Source organism: Diadema setosum, chromosome 12 (genome assembly GCF_964275005.1).
Source record: "Diadema setosum chromosome 12, eeDiaSeto1, whole genome shotgun sequence".
Classification (NCBI taxonomy): Eukaryota; Metazoa; Echinodermata; class Echinoidea; order Diadematoida; family Diadematidae; genus Diadema; species Diadema setosum.
In genome coordinates this window covers 2,221,454-2,243,387 of record NC_092696.1, presented here as the reverse complement: position 1 = coordinate 2,243,387, position 21,934 = coordinate 2,221,454, and the positions used below count along the sequence as shown (strand labels likewise).

Here is a 21,934-nt window from a genome sequence, read left to right as displayed (position 1 = left end):
TGACTTTTTGCCTACTGACACCATTTTTGAAAAAAAGAACGAAAAAAATGCAAAATCCGGGGTGCCCCGGCCGAAATCGTAAAAAATCCAAGATGGCCGCCGTTTCGGCTTTAAAAAGACATTTTTGGCCATAACTCGGCTATTTTTTGGTCTATTGTGATGATTTTGGTGTCTAACCCCATGTTTAGGGGTCAAAGAAATGGATTATCATGATAATTTTAGTGTAAAACCTAAGCTTCTACATGAAACTAACCTTTTACCCATATTTAGGGTTAAATTTCCTTCTCCTTTACCCCTACCCCAATCGCCATTTTTTGCACTTTTATCCGTATTTTTTTCAAGTCATGTTAACTACCATACTCTTAATAACAAGTTCTAGCAATCTGTTTATTTTTTACTACCGACAATACAGCAAGAAATATACAAATAACTTACGGTATACATGTATGTGTCATGCCAATAATGGTCATGTGGCTGGTACATTCAGAATGCATGATAACTGTGGAACCAGTATTGTACTGTATCTGCTTTATAGTGTCCATTATCATTTTGGTCCTAAGACCTTTAACAATATAAATAAATAGATATAATAATAAATATTCCTTCTCCTTTACCCCTACCCCAACCGCCATATTTTGCACTTTTTTCCATATTTTTTTCAAGTCATGTTAACTATTCCATACTCTTAATAACAAGTTCTAGCTATCAATATGGTGTTTTCTTGCAACAATACAGCAAGAAATACAAATAACTTACATTATACATGTTTTTTTTTTTGTACGTATGTGTCATGCACTACAGGTCTGAATACCAAATGTTTATTAGCACTACAAAGCAGATACAGTATAAGCACTGGCTTCTGTTACAATGTACCATGCATCCTGAATGCAAAAGCCACGCTATATACCGATATGTGCATGACACATATGTAAACCATGTATAATGTAAGTTATTTGTTATTATTTTTCATTATATTTATTTATTTATATCATTAAAGGTCTTAGGACCAAAATGTTAATGGACACTATGAAGCAGATACAGTATTTAATACTGGTTCCACAGTTACCATGCATTCTGAATGCACCGGCCACATACCAGTATTGGCATGACACATACATGTATACTGTACGTTATTTGTATATTTCTTGCTGTATTGTCGGTAGAAAAAAAAATGGATTGTTAGAACTTGTTACTAAAAGCATGGTAGTTAACATGACTTTAAAAAAAAAGGGGGAAAAGGCAAAAAATGGCGGTTGGGGTAGGGGTAAAGGAGAAGGAAATTTAACCCTAAATATGGGAAAAAGGTTAGTTTCATGTAGAAACTTAGGTTTTTTACTATAATTATCACGATAATCCATTTCCTTGACCCCTAAAACATGGGGTTAGACACCAAAACCATCACAATAGACCAAAAAATAGCCGAGTTATAGCCAAAAATGTCTTTTTAAAGCCAAAACGGTGGCCATCTGGGATTCTTTACGATTTCGGCCGGGGCACCCCAGATTTTGCATTTTTTTCGTTCTTTTTTTCAAAAATGGTGTCAGTAGGCAAAAAGTCATCAAACTAAGGTGTGATGAGCATGTTCTGAAAATATGACCTAAAATTGACCCTCTATAGCCCACCTCTACTAATAACAGCTTTTCAGGAAACCCTTAGCATAGTTCATCCACTGTTGTATCGACGAACGACTCACATTCCTCTGCCAGTAATGACACTGACTTTTGAAACTCATATTCAATTTCTACCACAGAAAGCAAGTTATTGGTATTAGAATCATGCAAATATTAGTTTTTGTCACGTTGTAAATCAAGGACACAATTCGCTTAATGGGGCTATTTAGTAGGCACATTGCAAGCGGAAATAATATGATGGCTACCACAATTTTGACACCAGTATAAGAGAAGTTGGCTAGAAGTGATCTTAACTTATGAAATCAAGCCTTCTGAGGGAACAGATATTTCTGAAGCAAGTAACCGATATCAGAAAGCAATAACATGTGTTTGCCAAACGCTAATAACGGAATTATTACCAGAAGGATTTTCGTTGAGTATAATGCAAGTAAAATGGCTAACACGATCTTTACTCTTTGAGAGAGGTTTTCCACGAATTCAAGTACATTTGTATATTTCGCTATCAGAATGCAAAAGATATGATCCGGAAGCAAGAAGGCAAGAACTATGGTTGTTATGCTGAGAACCAATAGAATAGCTATTACGCTGAGAAGAAGTATCACAATTCGGTTAACGAGCCCAAACAGAAAGTACATTACAAATAAGAAAGAAAATATGACTAACATCATCTGGGCAGTTATGCCTAGGTCTTGCATCCACATAGAGGTGCTGGAAATAGATTTCACTTTGCGAATACTGCCGGCAAAAATCTCAAGTTGCTTCCAATCCTCTTCATCCATCTCAAGTTCCTCATCCAGTCGGCCACAGATCATGGCGAGGGATGAGCTCTTGAAAACCGTCGGCTGCTGGATGCGAAACTTGGCCATCTGAGCCTCCATGAGTTGAGAGTGTCTGGAATGCTGATCATGTGATCTGAATGGCCACTGGAAATCATGGGCAATCACTACAATGTTGGATTTCCCTGCAAAGATTATGCAAAAACAAAGGTAAAAAGTGACAAAGCAGAATTCTCCAAAATAATATGGTGCAGCACCTGAAGTGCAAAAGATTATGGTATTACTTTATAATACTGATCGAAGCTATCGAAAAGTCCAAAGTTCATATTTTCATTGAGTATGTCAACATTATGCGAATATTTGCTCAAATAATTGCAATAACGATTTCCAGTACATACATTAACACCAGAGACTTGGCTATTTTTAAACTTATTCTTTAGAATTGTTCGATTAAGAATCATGTCATCATTATGTAAAGTGCATGTAGAATCTAATAGTGAAACAACAAAGAAAAACCTTACCAAAGTTTGCAGCTGCATGGCTTAAGAATTCATCATAGAGGGCATCCATAACATCTGAGATGGCCAGGCGGCGATTGTGGATGGAGTGACAGAGAATTAGCCCATCTATCTCATCAGCTGGTAGTCGGTAACTCTTCAAATCATTGTAAGGCAGCTGGATAAACTTCACTTTCAGATCAGGGATTCTTTCCAGCTCTGAAAGGAGACCTTTAATGCCATATTCATGGGCTGATGTATATACTCCTATCGTCGGCATGATTTCGTCTATTTTTTGGCAACTTGACAACTGTGAAGAAATCAAGATCAAAATCTTGCACATTTTGAATTTGGCCTGACATGACCTTGAAATGGAATTAACATTTCGTCCATTACATTATAAGCATATTTTAAAACAAAATTTAAGTGTTAGGATGCCAAATATTCTTAGATGGAAATAGACATGAGAATGATCATACACACTTAGACTCTTTTCCAAGTTGTTCTCCAAATTGAAATTAAGTGTCAGAATGTTTTAAATAGAATGTAATTGAATTCGCTCAAGATATGTCAGTAACATTTGGTTCACATTACTTTTGCACGACTTTGCTAGGTCAGTAGTAACATCCAAATGAACTATTCAAAATATGTTTTGCTTTGACATTCTTTAAAATTTGTAAATCATAGATTTTGCTTTGGTATAATTAAGGTAAATGTAAGGCGCCTAGAAACTTTGTATTAAACGCAGTCAAATTACCAGTCATTATTGTTATTACTATTATTACTATAATTTGTTTCATTCAATTTAGAGAGAAATTCATTCAATTTAACATCTCAAAGTTGGCATTCAATTTAACGACTCAAAGTTGCCGTTCAATTTCGCGCCACCTGAATAGACGTTGAAATTCGCACCGAATACCAGTTTCAATTTCATTAATAGGCAGGCACACAACTTCGACCTTTGAACGTTCAAATTCAAATAGCCTAACCAAGTCCTGTGATTCTATGCAATTCCTACGTTGATGAATGACAAATTCATCAACGTTCATTGTTATGTTTTCAATTTCAACGTCTCCTTTTCACGTTTTTGTTTATTCGGTTAGTTTCACTTTTTTCCCCATCAAAATGGATATCACATTATTTTACAGAATGGTTAAACTCAGACTTTGCTAACATAATGAGAGATCACATGAGAATATCGATATGTCAAGTGTGATTATAGTCGTATTACAGATTTTGTTTTGAGTTACGTTTGAGGTTTGACATGTATTGTGTGTGAGATACATTTTATTGGGATATTCTTTCTGTTATACATAATTATTCATAATTTCGATGTTCAGTCTCTCAGTCTCATCATTCAAACAGATGGAGAATATGCAAAGAACATGAACAGCCACAAAAAACACTGCCCAGATGCTGTACATGTTTGCCTATTCGTTAATTTGAATTCCTCGCATTTCATCGCAGCTGTACTGGTGCGAATTTGAATGCGTTTAACGTGCATTTTCAATTTGAACGCGCTGTTTACACGTGTATGTGACAAAGTCCGGAATTGGAATGCTGATGAAATTAAATTGAAAAAAAAAAAAAACTACTTAGCGTTTTGAATGTTGATCCCGGTGATCATTCAAATTTGCCAAAAAATTAATGCTGGCATCATAAAATCGAATGCAAATATGCTGAAATTGGGCGGGAAAACCTATATTATTATTATTATCATTATAAATGCATTCATCGCTTAAGACACTCATCAGAGTCACGTATTGAAGCTGCCAGGATTGCGATAATCTTGAAAATGAGGAAGGACGTTTTCTTTGAAGATTCTAATAACCGTTTGATTTGATTTATACCAGTATTCAATTTTTTACATGTCTGAAGACATGGTTCTTGGTTTATTCAAAGAATCATTGTTTTACTGAAACCTGCATCACCAAAAAACATTTGTGAAACTATGGCAAATCACAAAGAAAAGCAACGTTGTGGTCTTAGTATGCATTGATTGTAAGAAATACTTCTTTATCAGTACAAGTGTATTATGCATAATAACTCCAATGGACAATAGATTGTATGAAGAAGGAACAGTTACTTAGCTCTGCGAAAGTTCATGTATACGTGAATCACTATATTTTCAACTTTTCAACTTTCATCTTTATTTCCATTTCCACTAAATATACAATACATTTACATTGAAATACAATACATTTACATATACAGAACAAATTTGTAACAATTTAAAAGAAAACGTACATGTTTGCAAAGAAAACGTATTTACTCAAACTGAAAATTTTATATCTTTTATAACGACGATTACAGTTCTTCTTTACAACATTAGTGTACAGAGGTTTCTACACCTTGTAGATTTATTCACAATCCTATGAAATTCAGCAGATAATCTACAGACTGTATAGCTGGTACTAGAGTAAGCATTACGTGCATCTAAATTCATCTGTTTATCTCTCACTAGAAGTGTGGGCCTATATGGAAAGCTATGAAAACTAAACTAGAAAGATATATTTTCAAGGCAAGTTTGTGCGTTGAGAGCGTATAGATCATACGTGTGAAATTATACTATAGGTTTTTTCCGGCCAATCTCGTAATTTTGTCAGTCGAATTCCTATTTCCTGCATTCAATTTAGCAAAATTTAGTGTACATGACATGTTTGGTATCTCAATTTCATGATTTCTTCATTTCAAATTCATTTAGGAGCATTCAAAATATACCTTTAGCCTCATTCTAATTGACACTTTTTCAATTGAATTTCGTAAATCAAACACCATATCGTTATTCTTTCAGAATGATATGATCACGTGATCACGGACATGCTGCACTCTTTCATTCGAATTCAATTTGGGGCATCCAATTTATCATCTTTTGCAGTCAATTTAGCACGCGTGTTTATGCTTTGGTTCTTTCTTTATTTTTTTTCAACATAATCATTGTTTTGCAAGCGTCATTACAATTCATGTTTTCGCATTCATTTTAGAAATTTTGGCGATATTTTTTTTTCTTCAATGTGCTTATTGAGTCTTTCAGTCCGCAGATAGTGCACATGACCACGACTTATCTGGCCGTTGAGCGCTGTATTCCAAATGTGTCGGCCAGTTTTAGGAAGTCAAGGTTATGATCATGAAATGCTCCTATAATCCTGTTTTTTCTGTCTTCTTGAGAAATACATCTGTATAGAACTTGTGCTGTCAGGACTGTAAGATGAAGATGAAATTAATCTGTAGTATTGGTACATATAGGCCTAAAATGAAAGAAATAAAAGAAATGGGGAGTTGGAGAACAACAAACTCGAGTTATATAGGGTCAAAAATATGATACTTTATTGCTTAACAGTGCATGGATGAAAAAAAAAAACTCGCATAGAAGCACATGTTTCAATGTTCTCACCTTTTCAAGAAAGAAGTAACCTTACGTTAATTTGAATGAACATGTTTAAAGTTGGACTGCCGATACGCGAAACTGAATGACTGAAATACCCTTTTCGGCCAGTGCTGGCGAATTTGAATGACTGAAGAACACGTGCCAATTTGAATGCCCGTTTTACGAATTCGAAAAGCACATGTGCAAATATCATTGATCGAAATACTAAATTGAACGAACAACTTGCAATTTTGAATGACAGAATGTGTAGTGACGAGGATTTTCGCTTAATTGAGTGAACCTTCTATCAAATGGACTGACAAAAGTGCGAAATTATCCGGGAAAACCTAAAGTATTTGAGAATGGGATGTTGTGTCTTTAAAAACCTCCTCCGAAACTCCCAGAACTTTTTCTCTCTCTCTATCCTTGGATATTCTTTCTATTTCTCAGCTCTTTTTCAACTCACATGATATGCCCAGTCACACTTTATACCATACAGTGCACAGTACTGTACATTCTAAAAACAATGAGATGATGAAACACACACACAAACACACACACACACACACACACACATTTTAAATGTCACTCCTCCAAATTCAGTAGTTAATGTTAAATATTTCATTAAGAAATCAAAAGTGTTGTATACCTTGCAGCTCCTGCTAGACTACACGTCAGATATTTCTGTCACATTCATAATTATACCTCACTCAGATGCTATAATAAAAATATAAACTTTTCAACCAATGCACAATGACTGCAATTAAAGGTCCAGTTTACTTTTGGGAACAGTGATTTAAAACATTTTTAAAATAATCAAAATGGCAATTTAATGCATATGTGTAGGTCTGTTGTGCAACAAGACATCCTATCATATAAAATGTTTGCCATAAAGCCTATTATATAATGAGATATCTGTATATTTCTGAATAAAGCGTAACTGTAGACGGTTTAGTCTGGAAACATTTTTATTATAACTGCTGTTCACGTTTTGTATATTTAGCAATGCTTCACATCGATTTTATGGATTCAAGTTGTTATAGTGGCTGTTTTTATCCCTAACTTACATTTTAGAACTATTTTGAAGCACTACTGCTGAGTTTTTGTTTCATGTGCAAATGGTAAATATGCCTTTAGGGCAAGTAGTACAGTAACTATATACCAATGACAGTCATCAAAGCAGACCAGTAGTACTCACCAAGGGTAGGAATTTTGAAGCATGTTTCCTAGAGGACACGGATCAATAAATCTTGCTCTTTAAAAATTCTTGAGATAAAGTCGTCTCTGATAGGGGATTGCAAGACAAAGTAATGACTGTCGCGTGCTATATGTCCCGATCACTAGAGCATAACCACAGTGACTGTCCGACTCCTTTACGACCTACCAGCAGTCCGCATCGGGTGCGATAATAGGGAGTTTTCCTCAAGCACCAGGCAGCCGGTAGTTGAGCGTGCCGTGTGCAAAAAAAAAAAAAAAACAAACAAACAAACAAAAAAAAAAACCTTCTGCGCATGATCATATCCGAAAAACGTCCCGTCCTAGGTAAAATGAGTAAGCGTTCGGTCCCGATGCTGGGTAGGAGTGAGCCAGTCAGCCAATCAGAAATCTAGTTCTGAACCATTTTTATCGAATCTTTTTTCACCGACTACACGCGTTAGGCCGAGTGAGGGTGCGATACCGAGAACAGCGCAACCGCGGATAAAGGGCTCACACCTAAAAATATAATGGAATGTTCCAGACCCCTTCACAAAGATGCGAAACTAAATGAAGAAAAAATAATTAAAAATCATTATTGCAGTTTTGCATAAAACTGAATAGCTACAGATATTCAGTATGAATTCCTCTACGAACTGCATCTTGGTTTGAAGATGAAAACTTTTCTCATGGAATTTTAAGGGACTATATTTCATTGGGTGCATGTACGGAAACTAGGGATTGATTTGAGAGACAAGAACTCGTAGTGTGGCTTTGCGGACCCTTGGACAGAGTTTGAGAACCTGCCTTGGAAATTTGATGGATGATAGGGTATAGCTCACTTATCCAGGATAGTGAAGATGAAACACCTCATTTCTCCCATCTATTTTACAGAATTTTTGAAATTTGAATTTTAACACCTGTCTCTATGGGGAATCATTTACCCGTTTGAGCCCTAAAGGTTCCGTGTTAATTTTGAAATGTTTGCTTTCATTATGTGTAATTATGTATACCACTTGAATTATAGACATTCCATTTTATGGATTATATTTTGTGTGTGTGGGAGCGCGCACTTGTGCGCGTGAGTAAAGGGGCGGGTTTTTCAGTTTGAGCGTAATTTCTGTTGGTTGTTGAATCGATCATGCATCTTCATAAAGAGACCACGTATAAACAAATTACAAAATGTGATTCCAGTTGGAGCTTGATTGTTGTTTTTTATGTCAATCATGAATATTCATTACAAAGAGAATAAGTACAAAATATTTTAAAAGTCGAATATACAAGCCTATGTTTTTTCAACTTCTACCTGTCTAAATGCGTGTGTTTGGTCATAAAGACGTTTTAAAGACTTAATAAAGTCGTCAAAAGTTGACATACGTTTTGCTTCTATATCGATAATGAATAAGAGTCGACACTTACTTCAGTCCCTTGTAAAAAAAAATCTTAAAGATCAAATGCTTTTTGGATCTAAGTTCTGCATATTCTGGCCACAGCATGTCTCAACTCTGTGCATCCGAGTTCTTATCAAAATAGTAGTGTGCCGGTATCTTTATAGCTTGTGCATTCCATGGTAGGGATATCTATTCTTGGTTGGTAGTTTGCAAATGGCAGTGACATTTATTTGAGGTTAATGACTTAACATAAGTTCTTGGAAGACATCACCACAAACTATTTTGAAAATTCAACATATCCAAAGTCAAGAAACGTGGCCATTTTCTTCATATTTGGCGCCAGTTCGTCTAGAGTGCAAAGAGCAAAGGTTTTCTCATTCATATCTGTCACGGACAGTGCCTTTTCAGTGTGTAGACTGATCATATCTATAATTGCAAATAATGCGATAATTTTCTATTTGACTTATAATCAACGTATATTTATTCACAATATCTATTATCAGGGAGATGGAACTGACTTGGAGAATATTTTTGTTTCGCCAACTGAAGTGATTAATTTCTCGGAATTGCTATCCAGTAAGAGATCATTTACGCCAGGCATAATTTAAAACAGACGTTTTTATTTGAATGGTTGATGGAAGCCAATTGAACCAATATCTTCGCATATTCTGCTCAACAAACAAAGCCGCCAAAACCGATCGTTAAATCGCTAATCCCCGGTACAATGAAAGCGTTTTTCGCGCTTTTGTTCCTCTCACATAGGGCTTGCATTCTATGTGGTGATTGACTATCAAGCGGTGTTCCTAACTAGATTTGCGTGTACATTCTAAGTTTCTGTCACTATTTTATGTGCAAAAGTCATGCCTTTACAGTAATGCAGCAATTCGTAATTCAAAAGAAAAATTGAAAATACAATTGTTATGCATTGTACATTGAAGCAAAGTTTGGCATTCCTCTTTGACTTTGCTCACTATTATGTCCAGCTTAACAGAAATTTGTAGAAGTTGTACAGATTGGAAAAACAGAATTCTTTCTCACAGCATAACTACCTTTGTGTCTCAGAATAACGTGGCACACAGGGGGTTTCCACCATGGCACATAAAGAGTTAAACACACAATTTTATGTGAAGTCAAAGCGTTCCTGGTAGAAAAATTAGCCGTTGCGTAGTAGATATCCTCCCTATCCCTTCTTCTGTCTGTATGCATTTATGTATATGTGTGGTGTGTGTGTGAAGTCAAATAAATCAACTGAACACCATCGCACACTGAGATACACCAACACACACACACACACATACTCACACACAATTACACACACACACACACCACCACCACCACCACACACCACACAAACATTTGTATTTGCATACATACAGAAGAAGGGATAGTGAGATATCTACTAAACAACGGCTAACTTTTCTACGAACACTTTGACAAGAAACAGTTAAATCTGGAAAAAGTTGGGCTGCTGTCAAAAGCATTAAAATTCGTTTGATTTATTTCTGTAAACCTAATAGAGTGGGATCGCACAGTAAATTCTAATAGAAAACATGTAACATTCGTTCGAGAACAAGCGGAATACGCGTGAAAATGAGTTTGTAAATATCGTCAAATTAGAAGTCACATACCTTTATGCAATTTAAGCATAAAAACAAGAATATTCCGTCTTGCAAGTTTATGTTTAATGTCCCCTAAAATGCCTACTCATTCATAACACACGTAACATATATTGTAGTGCATTGTAAAGGGAAAAATCCCAAATACTATACTATACTTTTGAATCGAAGTTTTGTACCAAACAGCATTGTCATATCTCTTTTAACTTAGTCCTTCTGTTGTCAGTATAGTTAATGATATATCGTTAGTTTTGATAGCATGTGTTACGTGACAGTGATAATCACGTAAAGTTCAATAATATCATAATTGAAGTTTGTTTAATTCATTTTCCATCTGAGAAGATGGCTGGATAGCCCATATTCAGCTACGTTAAGTTGGTCTTCCATGGGGTCCAGTTGGGTGTGAGGTGGGACCACTTTACACCGGGTTAAACACCCTGCTCTTTGCGATGAATGAATGAAGCGGGATCTTTTACGTGCATGAGTTGTTACTCTCTCATACACGGGACCTCCATTTTATGTCCTATCCGAGGGACAGAGTGTTTTGCCTCTTGCTAGAGGGGACGGTATGCTTACACACAACATTGCTCAGTCCAGACTCGGGTTCGAACCCGGGCCGCGTGATCGTGAGGCAGACGCGCTACCGACTGAGCCAACTCACCGCCCAAGTTAATAATTTGATATGGGTTCTTGGTAATATCATATCAATTCAATCATTCTATAGATACGACATTTCGAAGGTCGAGAACGCGGCTATTGGAAATTTTCATCTTACTCATTATCAGTTAGAATAGAAAGAGCACAGATATCCTCATTTCGGTCTGCCGTGGAAATTTCTCATATCAGTGCACGGATCATATATCTAATCACTACAAACATCATAGTACATAATTAGCTTATAATCATAAGATAAGATGTGTTTTCGCCATATCTCTCAGTCAGATGGAGCAGGAGTGGAGAATGTTTGTTTTTACCATTGAAGTAGTTTATTTCATGGAAATACTAGATAAAGAGATCGCCACTCCAAACATAAGTCAACAGATTGATTTGATTGACTGGTTCATTGATTATAAAGACCAACTGACGACATTTATCAGGCAAAATAAATGTGAAAGTAAATAATACTGGCGTTTACAAATCATTAAAGTCAGACAACCTTAAAATCATCTCTTACTAACCTGTATTAGGTTGTCCTTACAAGAAAATACTGTACTTTGTACAATAAAAACATATGTATCAAAATGTATGTAAAGTACACACAATCGCACGTGCAAACATACGTTCATACTACGTACGTACTAACATATACGTTCAAGTGCAGGTAGAACCTTACCACATGTACCCAAAACCAACAGTAAAGCGGGGGACAATGATTTTGTGACATCTGCACCGCGATTGTGGAGTGATCTTCCTCGGTTCGAGTGCATTTCCCCATCCCTTGATGTCTTCAAGACGAATTTTAAGACTTTTCTTTTTAATGCTAATCTGTGACTGAATTTTTTTGTGAAGTACTGTGAAACCAGTCATTGACTGTGTAAGATATAAATGATCCAATTGTTACCATTATTAATACCTACGTGTTACACGCACACACACACACACACACACAAACACACACAGAGGATAGTGGGATCATCAATCATTCAATATTTTTCATCGTTCACAATGTTCACGTCTTGAAAAAACCCCAAAAAGTTTCATGAAATCTCCACTTGTGAGCATCTTTAATAAATATTACTAAAACAGAACTCGACAAAGTTCTTGTAATACGAGTTTTACTGTAATTAAAGCATTACTACCGGAGAGGGTTTTTTTTTTGTGTGTGTGTGTCTGTTAAGACAGCATATCCTTCGAAACAGAAATTCTGCTCCAGAAGACATGGAAATCAAGACTTGATCTGAATGTACAGAAGACGATACACTCGTACACGATACACTCGTACTCATACACTCGTACACAGCATGCAAGATCGTACAGCTCGAACTTAGAAGCACTGCACACTGTGTATGATGCGAGTTATGGCAAGTGAAGTGTGGCCAGCGCTCGCCGCCGCGCCCATAGGCACAGCCAGCCGTCAGAGCTAGCTTGCTCTAACTAACGTACAATGTGGAGTTCAGTAATGTCAGTACTTAGCTAGTACATGTGGTTCCGCAGCTCACTCGGCATGTTGGCTTGATTTCGTTGTAAGTTGGTTTGATGTTCGCAGTCAACAAGCAGTATTCCGCAATTCAAATACGTATCGCCATCGTATCGAAGGATCTTTTTCCAGAAAAGTATGTTTTGTTTTTCGCTTTGTAAAACATTTGAGAAGATTCCGATTTCCAAGATATTTTGACACATGTTAAGTTACATGTCTACCTTTCATTTTATACCCAAAACACCTTCTCTTTTGTATGTTTTGAACAACCGAACACTCCCCACCAGTCCCTTTCCAGTGAGAAGGGTGGTACATGGGCAGCGTGGGAGAAACTGCAACATGACTTTCGCCGTATCTGCGGAGATCGGCCTCGTTCATCATTCAATATCGCAGGAAACGGTGACAAGGGAAACGTTCGAGGCCTTTCTAGCGGAAACAGCTCGTCACTGCGAACAGGCATTTCCACAGGATGATTCCATCTTTCTAGTCTGTGACAATGCGCGTCCGCACGTCAGAGCACAGCTTCCTGAAGGTATACCAACCCACGGATCCAGCTCAGGTTCCTACCACCGTATTCGCCCTTTCTGAACCCAACTGAAATGGCTCATTCGGCATTCAAGGCTGCACTCAAGAGAGTTCTTGCTCGTCCAGAATGGCAACGTCGGATCGGGGACCGGGAAGCCGCTCAGCAAGCAGGGATGAACCTTCAGCAATGGAGGTGTGAACTCGTCCAGCAGGTTGGTAGGATGAATGTCGACGTCATCACCCAAGAAAAATGTGCGCAGTGGTACCATGTAGAGCCCACTAATGTCAAAATCGACCACTAATGTCAAAACAACCACTAATGTCATAACACGTCGACGACAAATGTCATAACAACCACTAATGTCATAACACGTCGACGACAAATGTCATAACAACCACTAATGTCATAACACGTCGACGACAAATGTCATAATGACCACTAATGTCATAACACGTCGACGACAAATGTCAAAATCGGATTAACCACTAATGTCATAACACGTCGACGACAAATGTCAAAATTTCCATTTTTACTGCAAATGTCATAACACGTCGACGACAAATGTCAAAATCGGATTAACCACTAATGTCATAACACGTCGTCGACGTTAATGTCAAAATTTCCAAATTTTACTGCAAATGTCATAACGCGTCACAGGGGCATATCCAGGAATTCCGTCAAGGGGAGGCGCCTTTACAAAATCAAAGGCTGGCGAGACCCCCCCCCCCCCCATTTTCTTATTTTATTTCTGTTAACAAAATATAGAGAGAGGGCACCAGAGGGGGATGCGCCCCCTCTCGATCCGCGATTGCGTCAACCGCAAATGTCAAAATTGGGTTAATCACAAATGTCATAACACGTCGACCACAAAAATGTCCTAACGGGTCACAGGGGCGGATCCAGGAATTCCGTAAAGGGGAGGTGCCTTTAAAAACGCAAAGGCGAGCAAAACCCCTCCTCTTTCAAAAACAGAGACGAGGAGGGGCCGCAGCGCCCCCTCGAGATCGGCCACTGCGTCAACCACAAGTCAATGTCAAAACCCATCATTTGCATTACAGAGACAGATCCAGGAATTCCGTAAAGGGAGGCGCCTTTACAAAGTCAAAGGCTTCCACACCCCCTCCCCATTTTTTTCTTTTTATTTATGTTGTTAAAAAAATAGAAGGGGACACCATATGGGGATGCGTGCCCTCTTCATCCATGATTGCGTTAACCACAAATGTCAAAACTCATTGCTTGCATTACTGGGGCGGATCCAGGAATTCCGTAAAGGGGAGGCGCCTTTAGAAAATTAAAGCTGCCATACCCCCTTCCCATTTCCCCTTTTTAGTTTTATTGTTTTAAATGAAAGAGAGAGAGAGAGAGAGAAGGGGGCACCAGAGAGGATGCGCCCCCTTCTCGATCCGCGATTGCGTCAACCACAAATGTCAAAACTCATTGCTTGTAATACAGGGGCGGATCCAGGAATTGCGTAAAGGGGGGGGGGGGGAGGGGCACCTTTACATAATTAAAGCCTGGCGCAGCCCCCATCTTTTTGTTATTATTGTTGTTTTGAAGGGGAAACAAAAAAGAAAGGGGGCACCAGAGGGGGATGCGCCCGTCTGGATCCGCGATTACGTTGACCACAAATGTCAAAACTCATTGCTTGCATTACAGAGGTGGATCCAGGATTTCCGTAAAGGGGAGGCGCCTTTACAAAATTAAAGCTGCCGCACCCCACCCCCATATTTCCCCTTTTTAGTTTTATTGTTTTACCTAGAGAGAGAGAGAGAATGGGGGGGGGGGCACCAGAGGGGGATGCGCGCCCATTCTCGATCCGCGACTGTGTAAACCACAAATGTCAAAACTCATTGCTTGTAATACAGGGGCGGATCCAGGAATTGCGTAAAGGGGGGGGGGGGCACCTTGACTAAAGCCTGGCGCATCCCCATCTTTTTGTTGTAGTATTTATGTTGTTTTGAAGACGTTTTTCTTTTTATTTATGTTGTTTTTTAAGGGGGGCACCAGAGGGGGGATGCGCCGTCTCGATCCGCGATTGCGTCAATCACAAAATGTCAAAGCTCATTGCTTGCATTACAGGGGCGGATCCAGGAATTCCGTAAAGGGGAGGCGCCTTTACAAAATTAAAACCTGCCCCACCCCCTATTATTTTTTTTTATTTCATATGTGTTGATTTTACAACAACAACAACAAAATAGCTACCGCACCCCTATTTTTTTTTTATTTCTGTGTTTTAACAACAACAACAACAACAAAAAAAAAAGATAGAAAGGGGGCACCAGAGAGATATGAGTCCCCTCTCGATCCGCGATTGGGTCAACCAGAAATGTCAAAACTCATTGCTTGCATTACAGGGGCGGGTCCAGGAATTCCGCAAAGACGTCTTTTCAAAATGAAAGGCTGGCGTAACCCCCCACAACTTATTCATTTCTGTTTATTTCTACGGACTTCCTGGACCCGCCGCCGCGGCCCCTGTAATGTAAGCAATGAGTTTTGACATTTGTCGTTGACGCAATCGCGTATCGAGAGGGGGAGCATCCCCCTTTGGTGCCCCCTATCTATTTTTTGTTGTTGTTAAAACAGCAGAAATGAAATGAAAAAAAAAAAATAGGGGGGAGCGGCATGTTTTAATTTTGTAAAGGCGCCTCCCCTTTCCGGAATTCCTGGATCCGCCCCTGTAATGCAAGCAATGAGTTTTGACATTGTGGTTGAGGTAATGGGGGGTCGAGACGGGCGCATCCTCCTCTGGTGCCCCCCCTCTTTTTTTTTCTTCAAAACAACATAAATAATGACAAAAAGATGGGGGTGCACCAGGCTTTTATTATGTAAAGGTGCTCCCACCCCCCCCCTTTACGTAATTCCTGGATCCGCCCATGTTTTACAAGCAATAAGTTTTGACATTTGTGGTTGACGCAATCGCGAATCGAGAAGGGGGCGCATCCTCTCTGGTGCCCCCCTTCTCTCTCTCTCTCTCTTTCAGTTAAAACAATAAAACTAAAAAGGGGAAAATGGGGAGGGGGTGCGGCAACTTTAATTTTGTAAAGGCGCCTCCCCTTTACGGAATTCCTGGATCCAGGAATTATGACATTTGTGGTTTAGGCAATCATGGATCGTGAGGGGCGGATCCCTCTCATGTGCCCCCTTTCTTTAAAAAAGACCCAACAAACCAACATAAATAAAAAGAAAAAAAATCTTCAAAACAACATAAACAATAACAAAAAGATGGGGGGGGGGATGCGCCAGGCTTTAGTAAAGGTGCCCCCCCCCTTTACGTAATTCCTGGATCCGCCGCTGTATTACAAGTAGTGAGTTTTGACATTTGTGGTTTGCGCAATCGCGGATCGAGAAGGGGGCGCATCCCCCTCTGGTGCCCCCCCTTTCCCTTTAGTTAAAACAATACAACTAAAATGGGGAAAATGAGGGTGGGGTGCGGCAGCTTTAATTATATAAAGGTGCCCCCCCCCCCACTTTACGTAATTCCTGGATCCGCCCCTGTATTACAAGCAATGAGTTTTGACATTTCTGGTTGACGCAATCGCGGATCAAAAAGGGGGCGCATCCCCCTCTGGTACCCCCCCCCCTCTCTATCTTTAGCTAAAACAATAAAGCTAAAAAGGGAAAAATGGGGGGAGGGGTGCAGCAGCTTTGATTTTGTAAAAGCGCCTCCCCTTTACGGAATTCCTGGATCCGGCCCTGTAATGCAAGCAATGAGTTTTGACATTTGTGGTTAACGCAATCATGGATGGAGAGGGCACGCATCCCCTTATGGTGCCCCCCTTCTATTTTTTTTTTAACAACATAAATAAAAAGAAAAAAATGGGGAGGGAATGTGGAAGCCTTTGACTTTGTAAAGGTTCCTCCCTTTTACGGAATTCCTGGATCCGCCTCTGTAATGCAAATGATGGGTTTTGACATTAACTTGTGGTTGACGCAGTGGCGGATCTAGAGGGGGCGCGCCGGCCCCTCCCCGTCTCTGTTTCTGTTAAACAAAAGAGAGAAAAAAGAAAAAGAAAGGGGAGTGTTTTCGCTGGCCTTTGAGTTTGTAAAGGCACTTACCCTTTACGGAATTCCTGGATATGCCCCTGTGACGCGTTATGACATTTTGTAGTAAAATTTTGAGATTTTGACATTTGTCGTCGACGTGTTATGACATTAGTGGTTAATCCGATTTTGACATTGTCGTCGACGTGTTATAACATTTGCAGTAAAAATGGAAATTTTGACATTTGTCGTCGACGTGTTATGACATTAGTGGTTAATGCGATTTTGACATTTGTCGTCGACGTGTTATGACATTAGTGGTCATTATGACATTTGTCGTCGACGTGTTATGACATTAGTGGTTATTATGACATTTGTCGTCGACGTGTTATGACATTAGTGGTTGTTATGACATTTGTCGTCGACGTGTTATGACATCAGTGGTTGTTTTGACATTAGTGGTCGATTTTGACATTAGTGGGCTCTACATACCGCCATACCCAAGTCTACATGCCGCGATGTCTCGCTCGACAGGAGATCGAAGGTTGAAAAGACCACCCCTTCACTGTTTCAGGGGATTTGTGGAAGGGACGGAAGTGTCTTTATCTCATTAGGAGGGTTTCAAGCTGGACACATGTTACAAGTTAAGCAGTGTATATTATGTTTGTTCTGTTACGCTACGAAATAAATGTTTCCATTATACAAGTTGTGACGCGAACATAAGTTGTCGATTGGTATACATCTTTCCACCCGTGTGATTGTGATATCTTGTTGTTTACCAGTTGGCCTTTGGATTTGTAGTTGCTGTTGTTGTTGTGCGTGGTGTTACCAAGGAGTGTAAATTAGAAAATGACAGCGTGTTGATTGGATGTACTGCTGACTTAGCCTTATTCAAACTTTCATGGAATGAAATGAGACTATATGAACATACAGTATGCAAGAATTGATATTGATGTGATATCTTTGAGAAACAATAACCGAAAAACACAGAACCTCATACAAATATACACACACACACACATGTATATATATATATATAAATGAAGGAATAAACTAGTAATGCATTTTTTTTTACCAATAAAGAGGAATTGTTTTATTGGCTAAAAATACATTACCAATCTATTTCTTCATTTTTTTTTTTCGCGGAGCCAATACATGAAGAGCTTGCAACCAAAAGGCGCTTAATCCTTTGGAAAATGACGGATTCAGCGCCTTTTGGTGGCAAGCTGTTCATATGAATATCGCAACCAATCATCTTTAGTGGCCACCTGTCTGTAACAGCCACTTTTTTGTCTCCTTTTGGTGGTCGCTTCAGACAGGCTTAACAGTATAATATATATATATATATATATATACATATATGTTTATACAGGTGTATAATAAACATGTATGTAGGTTAAATCTTGTTGAGATTTCACGTATTGGCTCCACGAAGAAATGAAGAAACAAACTGAGTGACATAAGAATTTTGCGAGCGTGTGTGAGTGTGTATGTTTGTGTGGGAAGGGGTGTCGGTGGGCTGAGTAGTGTGGGGTTTGTTTTATGAAAATTGTTCGCCCTCCCCCCCCCCCCCCCGCCCATTACCATCTTCTTAAAAAGTCTGTCCTCTCTTCTCAACTAAATTGAGTGCACGAAGCAGGAAATTGATCACATAAAAACGAAATTGAATGCCCGAAACAAGCTCCTCGTGATTCTCACGTGAATTTAAATGCACAAGTAAGAAATGCATTGCTCGCGTTGGGAAATTGAACGTACATTCGTGAATTTGACTTGCCAAAAACGAAATAGAGTGCCCGTTAATGAAATTGATTGCTCGGATTCGGAATTTGAATGCCCGAATATTTCCGCGTGCGTGCGTCGTGTGAAATTGAATGCTCGGAATAGGAACTTCAATGACAAAAGTATGAAATTGACCGGGAAAACTTATATTATATTTCGAAAAAAATAAAAACTTTTGAATAGATTGATTTAGGTAGTTTAAAAAAAACTTTGAAATATTGGTAGATTTTGCAAAGTACAATTTTGAGTAAATCATGGTTTTATGTTTCATTGCGCCATATATGTGCGTGTAATATTCAAAATTCAAATGCATGTTAGTCAAATTCCTAACTTCAAACTCAAGAAAAGACTTGTAATTTGAAAGGTACTTATTAATCATTACTTATTTCGAAAAAAAAAAAATAAAAATCGTGATTTTTGACATTCTTCCGCATTTTGAGCCAAAAATGGCATTTTCGGCAAAAATACGCTTGACATCCGGCCGTATTCTAAACTTCAGTAATTTTGCAAAACTTTCAGCTGGGAAACTTAGCATTAACAAATTTTGCCGTCCAAAGTAAATAAAATCGTCTTGGCTGGCCTACTAATTAGCAGTTCCATTGTTTTAAAGAGGTAAAAGTACATAGGGATCAAAAGTTACGAGTCATAATTGAAATGCACCGTAAAAACTTTTGGGCCCTAAGAGCTTGTTTACTCGTGTCTGTGACCTTTGACCTTGTGATGACCTTTAACTCTTCGGGACATCTACCATCCAAGTTTGGTCACAAACGGACATAGGTATCAAAATCAAAACGCACCATTAACACATAACATTGGGCGCTAAAAGTTTATTAACCTCTGTGTGTGACCTTTGACCATGTGATGAACTTCAGTGCACAAAGTGCACAAAGGCAGATATGCTGGAATGTAGAATAATAAAATTGGTTTGCTGGAAGAGGGGACGATATGCTATGTTGCTATCGGGAGACCAACATTAGTCATATAAATTGTTCGTTTTTAGTTCGTATTTGAGATATACTGTAATAAAATGTTCATTGACCCCTGCCTGTGACCTTTGACCTTGAGGTGATCTTCATGTTTGGTAAAATGTGTAACTTTGTATATGAAGACTCTTTCCTCCAAGTTTGTGTAGCGTTATGGACGGACGACGGACGGACGACAGTAGTATATGAGGTACCTTTTCAAGAGGTCCAGGAGCAGGAGCAGGAAGAGTAAACAATAGAATATGAAATATGAATATTTGCGTTGTTCTTAATCAAAGAGAATATGATATTAACGATCACAAAATTAATCAGATTTGTATAATTAGGGTATTACTCGATAATATTCTATTGTTTACTGCTGAGTCTATTGTCTTAGATCACGTTCATAAATAATATTCTTTTGTTTTAACGGTATGCTATTTGTTCGCAAGATGATGGTTAATAGTTCTAGCAATATGCTATTGTCTTAACGATGAGTTTATTGTTTTAGATCATGCTCATGGATATTCTTTTGTTTTAACGATCGATGGTTGATTGTTTTAGCATTATCCTATTGTTTTAACGGAGATGATGGTCGATAGTTTCAACAATATCCTTTTGTTTTATTGATATGTCTGTGTGTTGTTGTTTTTTTATTACGCTCATAAAGATTCTTCTGTTTTAACAGTATCTTATATTAGGTAACATGATAGTCCATTGCTTCAGTTAAATTATATTATTGTTTAAATATGCAATCTATTATCTCATGATCTTACTCTTCCTTATAGATATTCTGCTTTAATGAGACACCGTTGTTTTTAGCAAACCCCGGCTGAGCTGTGACGTGTTGACGATGTCCATTGTTCATAACCGTGACAGTATCGGACACGCTTGGATAAGATGGTGAATTCGATGGAAGTATATTGCACCATCGTGTGAAAGAGAACAAGGTAAACTGTATCTAGTCACCAGGTGTGAAACGAGGTCCATTGTTATGTCATAGCCGTAACAGCGTCGGACACGCTTATTGGATAAGATGGTGAATTCGATGGAAGTATTGCACCATCGTGTGAAAGAGAACAAGATAAAATTGTATATTCTCAACGGGTGTGAGGTATTGATCTGTATAACTCGATACAGATGTGAATGATGTGAAAAGCGGATAGGTCAAGTTTCGGATGCTTTTATATCCGTATGAGACGAGTATATGCTTTGGTAGCTGCTGCGTTACCATGCAGTTCAAGTCATTTACCCCTCCCTATTCTAGAGTCTATGCGGGGGGGGGGGGGAATCCTATAGCCATGTTATATTATTTTGTCTGCATCTAATAAAGTACAAGGAAACGAGTGTATTACACTATCAGTAGCCTATGGCAGTACTATAACAACGCATACAGTTGATATAAAGTAATGGCATCGCCTTTTTACGATAACCGCAATGAATTGTTTTCTCTCTTGGCTAATTTGCGTCAATTTTCATGAAGAGGATAAAAGTAGTTTAGTTTAAATAATACTAACAATTGGTAATGAGGCTGTCAATTTTTTTGGTCCTTGTATACGATTATATTGTCAGGAAGTAATATTAAAATATTTCTTTACTTTTCAAATTATACCTATTTAGATCTATTATACTATGAGTGTAAGTATCATTTGTGTGCACGTTCTATTTGATAAATAACATCTATAAATATAATATATTGAATAAATCATACGAGGTTTGTTTAATTATACAAGGGCCTAGACTGGTTATGTTTCCTTTATTTTCTAATGATCATCATAGTGATTAAAAGAAAAACAAATCCGTCCACTCAGTAAAGAAAATCGAAATGATAAACCCATTGCTTTTAAAAGTTGCATTTCTTTTTTTTTTATGCGGAGGTGATTTCCACTAATCTGTATTCGTAAGATTAAAAGCTGAAAAGTGCAATCGTTAACGGTTGCTACTACACATATATGTTTGATATTCTCCATCCAAACATTTCATTTTTTTTTTTTTTTTTTGCCGACAACGTTATACGATACCGTCATTCACGGTTCGTGGTTCACAATGTTGTTTTCCCCCTTATGTTTACGTTGCT

The 21,934-nt window shown here is 38.3% G+C and overlaps 1 pseudogene; it reads right to left on the bottom strand.

Annotated features, from left to right (window-relative positions):
• Window positions 1-1,627: 1,627 nt before the first annotated feature.
• Window positions 1,628-21,934, bottom strand: part of LOC140236282 (uncharacterized) — a 29,690-nt pseudogene continuing 9,383 nt past the window's right edge.